Source organism: Cottoperca gobio, unplaced genomic scaffold (genome assembly GCF_900634415.1).
Source record: "Cottoperca gobio unplaced genomic scaffold, fCotGob3.1 fCotGob3_363arrow_ctg1, whole genome shotgun sequence".
Taxonomy (NCBI): Eukaryota; Metazoa; Chordata; class Actinopteri; order Perciformes; family Bovichtidae; genus Cottoperca; species Cottoperca gobio.
Window position 1 is genome coordinate 29,091 of NW_021166961.1, and position 13,410 is coordinate 42,500.

A 13,410-nucleotide genomic window follows, 5' to 3' on the forward strand; every position below is an offset into this window, starting at 1 on the left:
TCATTGTGAGGACACACTACATCAAACACACTTGCTGTGAATACACACTACATCAAACACACTCGTTGTGAATACACACTACATCAAATACACTCGTTGTGAATACACACTACATCAAATACACTCGTTGTGAATACACACTACATCAAACACACTCGCTGTGATTAACCCTAACCCTAACACACAACGTGGATACACACTACATCAAATACACTCATTGTGAATACACACTACATCTAACACACTCGCTGTGAATACACACTACATCAAACACACTCGCTGTGATTAACCCTAACCCTAACACACAACGTGGATACACACTACATCAAACACACTCGGTGTGAATACGCACTACATCAAACACACTCGCTGTGATTAACCCTAACCCTAACACACAACGTGGATACACACTACATCAAACACACCCGTTGTGAATACACATTACATCAAATACACTCATTGTGAAAACACACTACATCAAACAAACTCGCTTTGAATACACACTACATCATACACACTCATTGTGAGTACACACTACATCAAACACACTCATTGTGAGTACACACTACATCAAACACAATCGCTTTGAATACACACTACATCAAACACACTCATTATGAATACACACTACATCAAACACACTCATTGTGAGTACACACTACATCAAACACACTCATTGTGAGTACACACTACATCAAACACACTTGCTGTGAATACACACTACATCAAACACACTCGTGAGTACAAACTACATCAAACGCACTCGTTGTGAGTACACACTACATCAAACACACTCATTGTGAGTACACACTACATCAAACACACTCATTGTGATTACACACTACATCAAACACACTCATTGTGAGGACACACTACATCAAACACACTTGCTGTGAATACACACTACATCAAACACACTCGTTGTGAATACACACTACATCAAATACACTCGTTGTGAATACACACTACATCAAATACACTCGTTGTGAATACACACTACATCAAACACACTCGCTGTGATTAACCCTAACCCTAACACACAACGTGGATACACACTACATCAAATACACTCATTGTGAATACACACTACATCTAACACACTCGCTGTGAATACACACTACATCAAACACACTAATTGTGAGTACACAAAACATCAAACACACTCATTTTGAGTACACACTACATCAAACACACTCATTGTGAGTACACACTACATCAAACACACTCGTTGTGAATACACACTACATCAACCACACTTGCTATGAATACACACTACATCAAACACACTCGTTGTGAATACACACTACATCAAATACACTCGTTGTGAATACACACTACATCAAATACACTCGTTGTGAATACACACTACATCAAACACACTCGCTGTGATTAACCCTAACCCTAACACACAACGTGGATACACACTACATCAAATACACTCATTGTGAATACACACTACATTTAACACACTCGCTGTGAATACACACTACATCAAACACACTAATTGTGAGTACACAAAACATCAAACACACTCATTGTGAGTACACACTACATCAAACACACTCATTGTGAGTACACACTACATCAAACACACTCGTTGTGAATACACACTACATCAATCACACTTGCTGTGAATACACACTACATCAAACACACTCGTTGTGAATACACATTACATCAACCACACTCGCTATGAATACACACTACATCAAACACACTCGTTGTGAGTACACACTACATCAAATACACTCGTTGTGAGTACACACTACATCACCTACACTCGTTGTGAATATACACTACATCAAACACACTCGTTGTGAATACACACTACATCAAACAGACTCGTTGTGAGTACACACTACATCAACTACACTCGTAAGTACACACTACATCAAACACTCGTTGTGAATACACACTACATCAAATACACTCGTTGTGAATACACACTACATCAAACACTCGTTGTGAATACACACTACATCAAACATTCGTTGTGAATACACACTACATCAAATACACTCGTTGTGAATACACACTACATCTAACACACTCGCTGTGAATACACACTACATTAAACACACTAATTGTGAGTACACAAAACATCAAACACACTCATTGTGAGTACACACTACATCAAACACACTCGTTGTGAATACACACTACATCAAATACACTCGTTGTGAATACAGACTACATCAAACACACTCGTTGTGAATACACACTACATCAAACACACTCGTTGTGAGTACACACTACATCAAACACACTTGCTGTGAATACACACTACATCAAACACACTCGTTGTGAGTACACACTACATCAAATACCCTTGTTGTGAATACACACTACATCAAACACACTCGCTGACGTCGGTCGGACGAACGTGACCCAATGGCTGAGTGTGACCATTCCTTCATTTCCTTTTACTTATTTAGTTCCTCCAGCTTTCATCCTTCCCTGAGTATTATATTTATACTTATTATACTTTATAATACTTCATTATATTTGTCGACTCCTTCTCTGCTTTCCTTGCTTCCTTTTCTTCTTCTTACTCCTCGCGTCCTTCTCGTCTCCTCGGTCTCTAAAGTTTTCCTTAAAAATTTGAATGTGAACCTTTCGTCTCATTTTACATCTTCGTCCTTTACACTCAAAGGGTTTGTCTCTTACAAAAACAGGTTTGTGGGTCAAAGCCATGCAGAGTGTATGTGTGTGATTGATAGAGCAGCTCCATAATGTGGAGTTTCATAATTCATCTGTCGACATGACAACTGATATTTTATTCAACACACACACACACGTTGTTTTATTAAAGCAGACAGTGTTTTAGTTTCACCACACTGAACCATCAATTATTCAACTCTGTGTGTGTGTGCGGCTTGTAAACTTCACGCTAACAGGATGTAGCGACATTAAGATAAAGTTCCATCAGTGGTTCCTGCACACACACACACACACACACACACACACACACACACACACACACACACACACACACACACCTCGTTAAGTCTCGTTAGTCGATCAGTTTGTTTGCAGGTAATTAGTTTGTTTTGTCTCTTTGTTTGTCTTGTTTTAGTTTAATCAACAAACATGGCCGACCTCCAGGGACCTCACCCCCCACCCCGGTGTTTACAGCCACCGGTCGTCACGGCGACTCGCTTGCCGCTGACTCAGTGGACTGATAAGACCAAGTTTATTTTAGTTTCAAACATAACATACAGTCATGTTGCAGCTCGAACACTGAAAGAAATAATTAATGATAAAATCTTGTTTGGGGGAAAATAAATATTAGTAATAATAATGATAATTATAATAATAATGATAATAATAATAATAATAATAATAATGATAATAATAATAATGATAATGATAATAATGATAATAATAATAATAATAATGATAATAATAATGATAATAATAATAATAATAATAATGATAATGATAATAATAATAATAATGATAATAATGATAATAATAATTATAATTATAATTATAATGATAATAATGATAATAATAATAATGATAATAATAATAATGTTAATAATAAAATGGCAAATACAGGTTAAAAATGATTTCAACTGAAATTATAATCTGAGCTCCGTTTCTAACGATTTTTTTAATAGAGTTAATGAAGAGCTGACAGAGCTGAACATTAAAATACATGAGTAAGTATTTAAATGCTCTTCAGGTTAGCATTATATATCTTCTGAGTCATTTTTTAGTCACCATATACGTTTCTATGCAGATGATACGATTTTATACTCGTAATGTGCTCATTACAAATCTAAAGTTTCATATCCTCAGATCTAAAACACAAGTTTGTTTTAACAGCAGACTAAAGTAAATGTTCTCCTCACTGTCCATCCTGCGGTCCAGTTTCTATTTGTTAGAAAACATTCCTGGAGATTAAATATACGATGAAGCCTCTTATAACACTTATTATAACAAAAACGTGAAACTATATTCCAGGAGTTTTGTAGCTTTAGAGGTTATAAGAGTTAAATAATTGCATTTCTGATTTTTTTATGCAAAGCTAAAGTCAGAGTTTTCTATTAATAACTGTGTTCTTGTTCTCAGTTCTCTGTGGGGAAAAAAATCACAATCGGAATGAGACCCTTGACATTAAATGAGTAAATATGGAGATGTAAGATGAGTTTAGAAGCAGCAGGTTTCACTGTCCTCTTTAATATGTGGACATTTAAATGGATCTAAAACACACGCTGCAGTAGTAATCACATAACTTTATATAAAAGGGTTAGTTCGTTAGTTAGTTTAGTAATAATCTTCAACTTGTTCTGCAGCCACAAACACTATAGTTCATTGTAAAATACTAACTTATACACAGGTAGTATTTGTACTGCTGCAGTATCTTATGTCAGCTGTTTGTCTCAGGACTCAGAAATTAAAGTCGTGTTTTAGTGACTCTACATGTAAATAACTAACTGAAAGAAGAAGATTTAAGTTACTTTCACAAACCTCACAGTGTGAACAATATATTATATATATATATATATATATAATATATATTCGGTCCATATTTATTACTTCCAATTAACCGTTTAGCTTTTTATTATAACATTTTAGTGTTTGTGTTTGGTTTGGCACAAATAAATACAAACAGTAAAACTTTTTTTATCTGCTCGTTAAGGTGGGTCAGCTAAGTGCAAGCAATCCAATCAGATCACTAACAAGGAAACAGGTGGGTTAACGAGCTGTACGGATACCTGGACACACACACACACACACACACACACACACGGATCAATACGAGGCCGATCAACAGGCCGTGTATTGACCAGCAGTAATGGAGAACATCAGTCTAAGAACGAGTTGCAAACACTGAGGGGAGGTTTGTATAAAATCCTCCACTGTGGGTCCAGTCGGCTTTCTTTACCTAGTCTATTGCTCCACAATCTTTTCAGTGACGTTCTCCCAGTTCTTCTGGACCATATTTTCTTTTCCCAAAAGCACACCAAGATATTTTATTCCATCTTTTCTCCAGGTGAGGCTCTGGGGAAGAACTGGGAGACCGCCACGCCACTCCCCGACAGCGAGGGCTTCACTTTTCTTCCAATTCACCTTTGCTGCCGATGGGGTGCTAAAATCTTTTACAATATTGGTTAAAATATCTGGAGCCATCACCTTACCGTGGTGGAGAGGTTTGTGTGTCCCTATGAACCTGAGAGCTGTGTTGTCTGGAGCCTGATGCTCCTGCCAAGGCAAATTGATCTCAGGCGAGGGGCGAGACTAAGAATGGTTAAAAATGACTTCATGAAAAAGAGTGAAAGGAAAGGAGAGACCCTGCCCGGAGGAAGTCCGGGGCCCCCGTCTGGAGCCAGGCCCAGAGGGAGGTCCCGACAGCGAGCGCCTGGTGGCCAGGTTTGCCATGGAGCCCGGTCAGGCACAGCCCGAAGAAGCTACGTGGTGTCTCCCATCCATCCATCCTGTGGGCCCACTACTCATGGGAAAAACCGCTGGTGTCGGGTGGCAGTGATGAGCGGCCCTACATTGGAGTTCACCCCGGTGGACGAGAGGGTCGCCTCCCTACGCCTTCGGGTTATGGGGGGGAAAACTCTGACTGTTGTTTGTGCCTATGCCCCAAACAGCAGTTCGGAGTATTCGATCTTCTTGGAGACCCTGAATGGAGCCCTGGAGGGGGCTCCAGTAGGGGACTCCGTAGTCTTGCTGGGAGACTTCAACGCACACGTAAGAAACGATGGAGACACCTGGAGAGGCGTGATTGGGAGGAACGGCCTCCCTAATCTAAACCCGAACAGTCGTTTGTTGTTGGACTTCTGTGCTAGTCATGGAATGGCCATAACAAACACCATGTTCGAACATAAGGATGCTCATAAGTGCACGTGGTACCAGAACACCCTAGGCCAAAGGTCAATGATCGATTTTGTGATTGTATCATCTGATCTGAGGCCGCATGTTTTGGACACTCGGGTGAAGACAGGGGCGGAGCTGTCAACTGATCACCATCTGGTAGTGAGTTGGATCAAGGGGTGGGGGAAGACTCTGAACAGACCTGGTAAGCCCAAACGGGTAGTGCGGGTGAACTGGGAACGTCTGGAAGAAGCCCCTGTCCGGGAGATCTTCAACTGTCACCTCCGGATGAATGAAGTGAATTAAGTTCAATTAACACCAATCGACAAAATAATCAAAAAAATAAGAAATCGCTCAGCGTCTGACTTGCACACAAACTCCCAGCATGCACTGAGAGAGAGCGAGAGAGAAAGTGAGACAGACAGAGAGAGAGACAGGGAGAGAGACATACAGACAGACAGACAGACAGACAGACAGAGAGACATACAGACAGGCAGAGAGACAGACAGAGAGAGAGAGACATTCAGACAGACAGAGAGACAGACAGACAGAGAGACAGACAGAGAGACAGACAGAGAGACAGACATAAAGACAGAGAGAGAGACAGACAGACAAACAGAGAGACAGACAGACAGTTAGACAGACAGACAGACAGACAGATAGAGGACAAAGGAGACAGAAAAAGTGAAAAAATGAAAACGAGTGTTGATGGAGGAGGGGAGCTGCTGCTGCCACGGCAACCAGAGCTCACTGCTCTCAATCAGGTCCTCAGGGAGACCCAGAGTGTGTGTGTGTGTGTGTATGTGTGTGTGTTTGTGTGTGTGTGTGTGTGTGTGTGTGTGTGAAGGCTTGCCTGTGTACAGAAACAGGATCACATGTTATCCTGCGACCGAAGAAGAGACTGTGATTATTATGGCCTGCTCACACACATACACACACCCACACACCCACACATCCACACACAGCATAGTAACTGTTTGGTCTCTTTAAAGAGCACTTCCTGTTCCTTTAAGTCTCTCTCAGAGGTCAAAGGTCGCTTGCCCCCCCGCCGGGATGTGAGAGTGTGTTGTCGTGCGAACAGTCGTCATATCCACGGCAGCGGAAGATCAAAACTGCACACATATCTCCCACAATGCACCTGCTCACCTGAAGTTGTGTGATGTAAACTGACCTGAAGATTGAAGAGTCTGCAGAAAGCGGCTGAACATCACAGAACTGTGGTTACATCAGTGACTCTGGTGCGTCTCTATGCAGATGAAACCGTTTTAACAGGGCCACCTGCTAACTTCTAACTGCTCTCCGGCCTTCAAAACACAACCGCAGCAGGCGGCAATAAAGTTTACGATGCGATTTGTTACCTTAAAACAGCGACGCTTCCGTTCCAATGTAAAGTCTTGATTGTGCCGAGCGAACACAACGTAAATAAACATGTGGTTTCATGCTCGCTACACAAAGGAACTTAAAGTGTTTGTATGGCACTTTAAATACCGCCTGCGGGTCGTCCACCCATCTCACACAAGCAAGCTAACTCACAATCAAACCAATAACTTTGAGCCAACTCACCTATGAAGTCTCATCATTGTCCTATAGTCACTAATAATAATTAAAAAAACACTTCCTGGTTCATTGTAGAGGTCCACACGATCGTTTCCAGTAAAAATATATCCATCTTGAACATCGTCACATTGATAAAAAGCCCATGAACAGCTGTTGCAATCTTTGAAATCAGATGATCGATGTGTTTATTTTCATGATGATAATCGGTAAACACGGCATGCATCAAGCTATTAGCGCTATTTTGATGTTTGCTAACGGGATGCCGAACTCTGACCTTTCGATTGACTCGATTGAGCCAATCGGAGCTTCCAAGCGTTATCTACAGCCATCAATAGAGCCAGTGAGTGTCAACTTGATAAGGAAGTGCCAGCCCTCTTCTTTTGTTTACTGAGGGAGCCAGCTGCAGCCCAGTCTCCCGGTGACTCTCGTATCGTGTATGAATTGCTTGACCTTTAGACATGTGACAACCATGGTTTTACTTTTACAAATGTTATTCTTTTTTCATAATTGTATTTATTAATTACAAAATACAAAATAAATACAAAAATATTTGTTTTGTATATACTTCACTTACTTTGTGTCATTACTACTGACAGGGAATATTGGGTATATAATAGTTATTTATAGTAAAGGCCAATAGTCTAAATAGTCTAGGCCTTTTTATCAATAAATATTATAATATCTCCAAATGCACAGCTTGTGAACGCCTGGTGTTATTCTTAGAAAGACTTGTCTAATAAGTTAAGTTTTTATCCCTTTTATCTGAATGAGACCAACATAATTTGTTCTAAATCGTTCTAAACAAGTCACCACGCAATACAAGTGTTGATTTACATACCATCTTGCTTCCATTGTAATTAAATCCGCTGTTTCCAGCTCTATTTCTCCTCTTCTGGGAGAGGCGTAAGTAAAATTACGTAATTAATTAACATTAGCTATAAGGCGCAGTCTCAGCTTTCAGAAACCGTTGGAATTTTTCCGATTTTCCGAATTACAGTAATCCAAAGTTTTGCTTGTGCAACGTGTCGCCGGCGACACGTTCAGTGTTAACCTCTTAAGAGGTGGGTGAATTTACCTGAAAATACCTACAAACATTACAAACTTTTGCACCAGCTGCAAGTATACCAAGTCTGTACGGTTGTACTAGGTGTGTATTGTACTTTATATGCGTAAATACTCGCGTCTTCTTCAAGTAGCCTGCGTCCTAGCAGAGGCTGTGGGCAGGCTGGAGCTGGAGATGAGTAGATGTCACCAGAGATCACATTCAGGGCTGTAGAGGGAGAAGCTGTGGGGATGCTGGAGGATCTGGTGATGCTGTCAGAGACAGAAGCCCCTCACCACATCATTAAAGATGGCAGACTGAGGCAGAGCCCGATGATGGAGTCCCTCAACCACCCCAGGAGTCCAACCCCCTCTCGATATGGGAAACCCAGCACCAGCATTTATTCCCACTTTGATGCTGCAGTTTCCAAACCCCTCTGTGAAAACACAAACAAAAATGTAGCCAAAAACCTGGAGAGAGGGAGAAAGTTCATCTGGACTGAAATAACTCCAGAAGAAATGAAGAAGTTCACATGTTGCTGTACACGTCAATTTTGGACCTGCAGAAAGATGAGCAACTTTTGGTGTAAGCAAACCATTTTCTATGTGTCATTCCCTGCTAATGTCATGTCCCCAGACTGTACAGGACAGTTCATGGTCATTTGATCTAATCTTCATATGAGTGGCCCACAGAAAAATGAGGAAAATGATCAGAAAATGGGCAAGCAGTACATGTTTCCCCATCGACTTCAAGCTCTAAACTCTGCAAAAGGAGCACTGGCTGGAAGTGTGAGGACTGTGATGTGGGCCTGTGTCTGCAGGCAGACAGGAACAGTCACTGGCAATACCACCAAGACCTCTGCATGTGAAGGGACACTCAGAGAGGAGAGATTTACCCTGTGTGGGGAAAAACAGCCTCCACATATTTTCCATGTTATGGCCTGTTTCTGCAGATTTAAGAGTAAAAGACTCAAAACTTTTACTGGAAATAGTTTAATATATTTCAAACTTCAAATGTAACATGTTAAATCTCTTATTCATGTACAATTGCAGTGTTTTGGTTTTAGAGTGTAAACCTCTAAAATTGGACAACATGTCCCCCCCTCCAGGACACTTTGTCCGCACTGTGCAGCTCCTTCAGTGACAGGCTGCTTCACCCGCGGTGTCTCACGGAGAGATACCGGAGGTCCTTCCTCCCTGCAGCGGTCAGACTGTACCATCACCACGGCCCCTGGTAGACCACCACACCAACAACACACTGTCACTGTCTCAAGGACTGCCTTCTTTCATCTACGTAACATTGCAAAAATAAGACACATCCTGTCTCAAAATGATGCAGAAAAACTAGTCCATGCATTTGTTACTTCAAGGCTGGATTACTGCAACTCATTGTTATCAGGTTGTCCCAAAAAGTCGCTTAAGACTCTTCAGTTGATCCAAAATGCAGCGGCACGTGTATTGACTAGAACAAGGAAACGGGATCATATTACTCCTGTATTAGCTGCACTGCACTGGCTCCTGGTAAAATACAGAATAGAATTCAAAATCCTTCTCCTGACTTACAAATCAATTAATGGTCAGGCTCCAGCATATCTTAAAGATCTCATAGTACCTTATAAACCAACTAGAGCATTACGCTCCCAGACTGCAGGGTTACTTGTGGTTCCTAGAGTCTCTAAGAGTACAATGGGAGCCAGAGCCTTCAGCTATCAAGCTCCTCTCCAGTGGAACCAGCTTCCAGTTTGTGTTCGGGAGGCAGACACACTCTCCACATTTAAGAGTAGGCTAAAGACTTTCCTTTTTGATAAAGCTTATAGTTAGGGCTGGCTCAGGTTTGCCCTGGATCAGCCCCTAGTTATGCTGCTATAGGCTTAGACTGCCGGGGGACACCTCCCTGCTCTCTTCCTTCTCTTCCTCTCTCCCCCCTCCCTCTCTCTTCTTCTCCCTCTCTATCTGTATGCATTTATGTAAATGTATGTTACTAACTCACCATCCGGGGTATCATCCCCGGAGTGTCTGTCTCTCATGTGGCAGGTTGCCACTGATAAAGTTTACGTCAGGATCATGAATCGTGACAGCGCCTGCTGACCTGGTCCTGCTGGACACCGGGAAGCCTTATTGACATTTTCCTGGATTCATCCATACTTTCTATTTCTTTTTTTTCCAACACAACATAATTTCTGTCAAATGTTGTATTTGTACTATGTTGTTTATCCTGTACACACGACATCTATTGCACGTCTGTCCGTCCTGGGAGAGGGATCCCTCCTCAGTTGCTTTCCCTGAGGTTTCTTCCATTTTTTCCCCTTTAATTTTGGGGTTTCTTTTAGGAAGTTTTTCCTTGTGCGATGCGAGGGTCTAAGGACAGAGGATGTCGTAACCTGTACAGTCTGTAAAGCACACTGAGACAAATGTATAATTTGTGATATTGGGCTATACAAATACATTTGATTTGATTTGATTTGATTCCACCACTGTGTGCAGTTATCACTGTCAAGTGCAATATTCACTCCTACACATTTCTTTCCAATGACTGTACTTATATTACTGTTACTGTATTTTATTATATTTAACTGTGTACTCGCCACTTTACTCTCGTGCTCTTTGCTGTAACAACGTACATTTCCCTGTTGTGGGACTAATATAGGATTCTGATTCTGATTCTGAAAATCATATTCCGTATTTGTGTTTCTCTTCATATTAAACTGTTATTACTCATAACATGCAATAAACTGTAAATAACTGCCAGATATTGAAAGTTCCAGGTATTCTTTAGAAATGGGCAAAAGCACTCACAGGACATTGTGTGATCTTTTTATAGTCAAAATAAGCAAAAAAGTCCAGGCGGACATTTTGAGGCTTTTTAGGCTTAGATGTTAAAGGGTTATTTTAGGCTTAGGTGTTAAAGGGTTAAACACATGTCCGGGGGGGCTACATGACTGTAAAATAAGTTCTGTTGTAATAAAGACTTTAAGATATGACTAATTATAATTGACTAACTGTTGATTTAGTGTTAATCTTGACTCTTCACTTTGTGAACAAACGTCACTTAATAAACTTTATTCTGAAGGAGCAGATAAGAAGAATTCTGCCTGAATGTAAATGAATGAGAATAATAAACATAAAAACATTTAATAAACTGCTGAGTTCTTCATTGTGACTAAAATAAAAGAGAAATAAATAAAAGTCTGTGTAATAATGAGGTTTGAGGTTATCAGTGATTTATCTTAATCAAATCCTGTTTGTGCTTTTGTGTCCGCTGAGAGAACAGAGACGTTTAATGAAAGTTCATTAATAAAAAAACACATTTTAATCATGACTTTGAGACAGAACGAGAGAAAAGAAGATACGACACAGAGACGATAAGAGACTGCAGACAACAAATTAATGTTTCAGGAGAAACCTCTGAAGGATTCTGAGGATCTCAGCAAACAAGAGGATTTCCTAAAATGTCAGACGTTTTCAGCTCGGTTTGTGTGTCTGTCAGCAGAATTACAGAACTAGCAGCCTGAAGTTCATGAAGCTTGGTAGAAAGGTGCAGCTTGGACTAAAGAAGATACCGTTTAGATCCGAATCACTGGGCCGTCGCCATCTTGGTTTCTTGTTACTTTAACTTTGCTGGAGTGAAAACACAAACTGTGAAAGAGTTAAAGTTAAAGACTAAAACACAGACACACTGTGTGGTAGAGACCTGTCAATCACAGATAGCCCAGCCCTAAAGCAAACGCTGCTTCATAGTGTATTTTATTCTGATGGAACATAAGTTACTAAAGGAACATCATGTGATGAAGAAGACTTGAAACTACAGATTGAGACATAAACTCATCAGAAAAATGTTACTGAGGTAATAAGGAAATAAGTAGAAACATTTCCTCATAGACTTCTATACAACCAGAGGAGTCACCCCCTGCTGGAGGTTACAGAGAACTAGAAACATTTCCTCATAGACTTCTATACAACCAGAGGAGTAGCCCCCTGCTGGAGATTATAGAGAACTAGAAACATTTTCTCATAGAGTTCTATATAACCAGAGGAGTCGCCCCCTGCTGGAGGTTACAGAGAACTAGAAACATTTCCTCATAGACTTCTATACAAGCAGAGGAGTCTCCCCCTACTGGAGATTATAGAGAACTAGAAACATTTTCTCATAGAGTTCTATATAACCAGAGGAGTCGCCCCCTGCTGGAGGTTACAGATAACTAGAAACATTTCCTCATAGACTTCTACACACTCTGACTTCTGCTATCAGAGGTTCATATTAAGAAGCAGTTTAAGGCTCTTGTGGTTGTTTCACTTTTATTTTCTGTGTTGACAGAATGTTGAGTCCCAAAGAAGCGACAAAGTCTGTCAGAGCGACCTGCTGACTTTATTCACTGTGAGGAAATCATTTACAGCCAACAGTCATTAAATCAAGAATTACATTCAAAACAACGAAACTCAAACGAGTGGAGCTGATTGGACTTCAGCTTTGATTGACAGCGTTATAAATGTGTGAAGACTTTAATGTTCAGTTTCCTTTTTTAATACAAAACAATGGTTTGCTTTTCAGTGTGGCACCACCACATACACATGTTTAAAACCCCATGAAGAAGACGACATAACATCCATTTATACAAAAACAATCTGAGATATAAATACACTATTTATAATCTGTATGTTACAAAAAGAGTTTCCCTCGGTGCGTCAGTGACGGGCGGGCGGCGTGATCAACCACAGTGACGTATAAACATTCAGCCAGCTACAACTTCGGCAAAAATCACAAAACCCACAGAGAAAACACGGAAGGGGGGTGTTCACAGCAAACGCAAAGCAACGTTTTTCATACAAGGTCAGTGCAAAGCGGCGGATAGACGGGAATTCATGCCGGAATTCATTCTGTGTGCGACCGCTGTGATTCTCCGGACGTCCCGACGTTGATGTGTAGATATCAGTGTGTAGATTTGAGTGTGTAGATATGTGTGTGGAGATATGTGTGTGTAGATA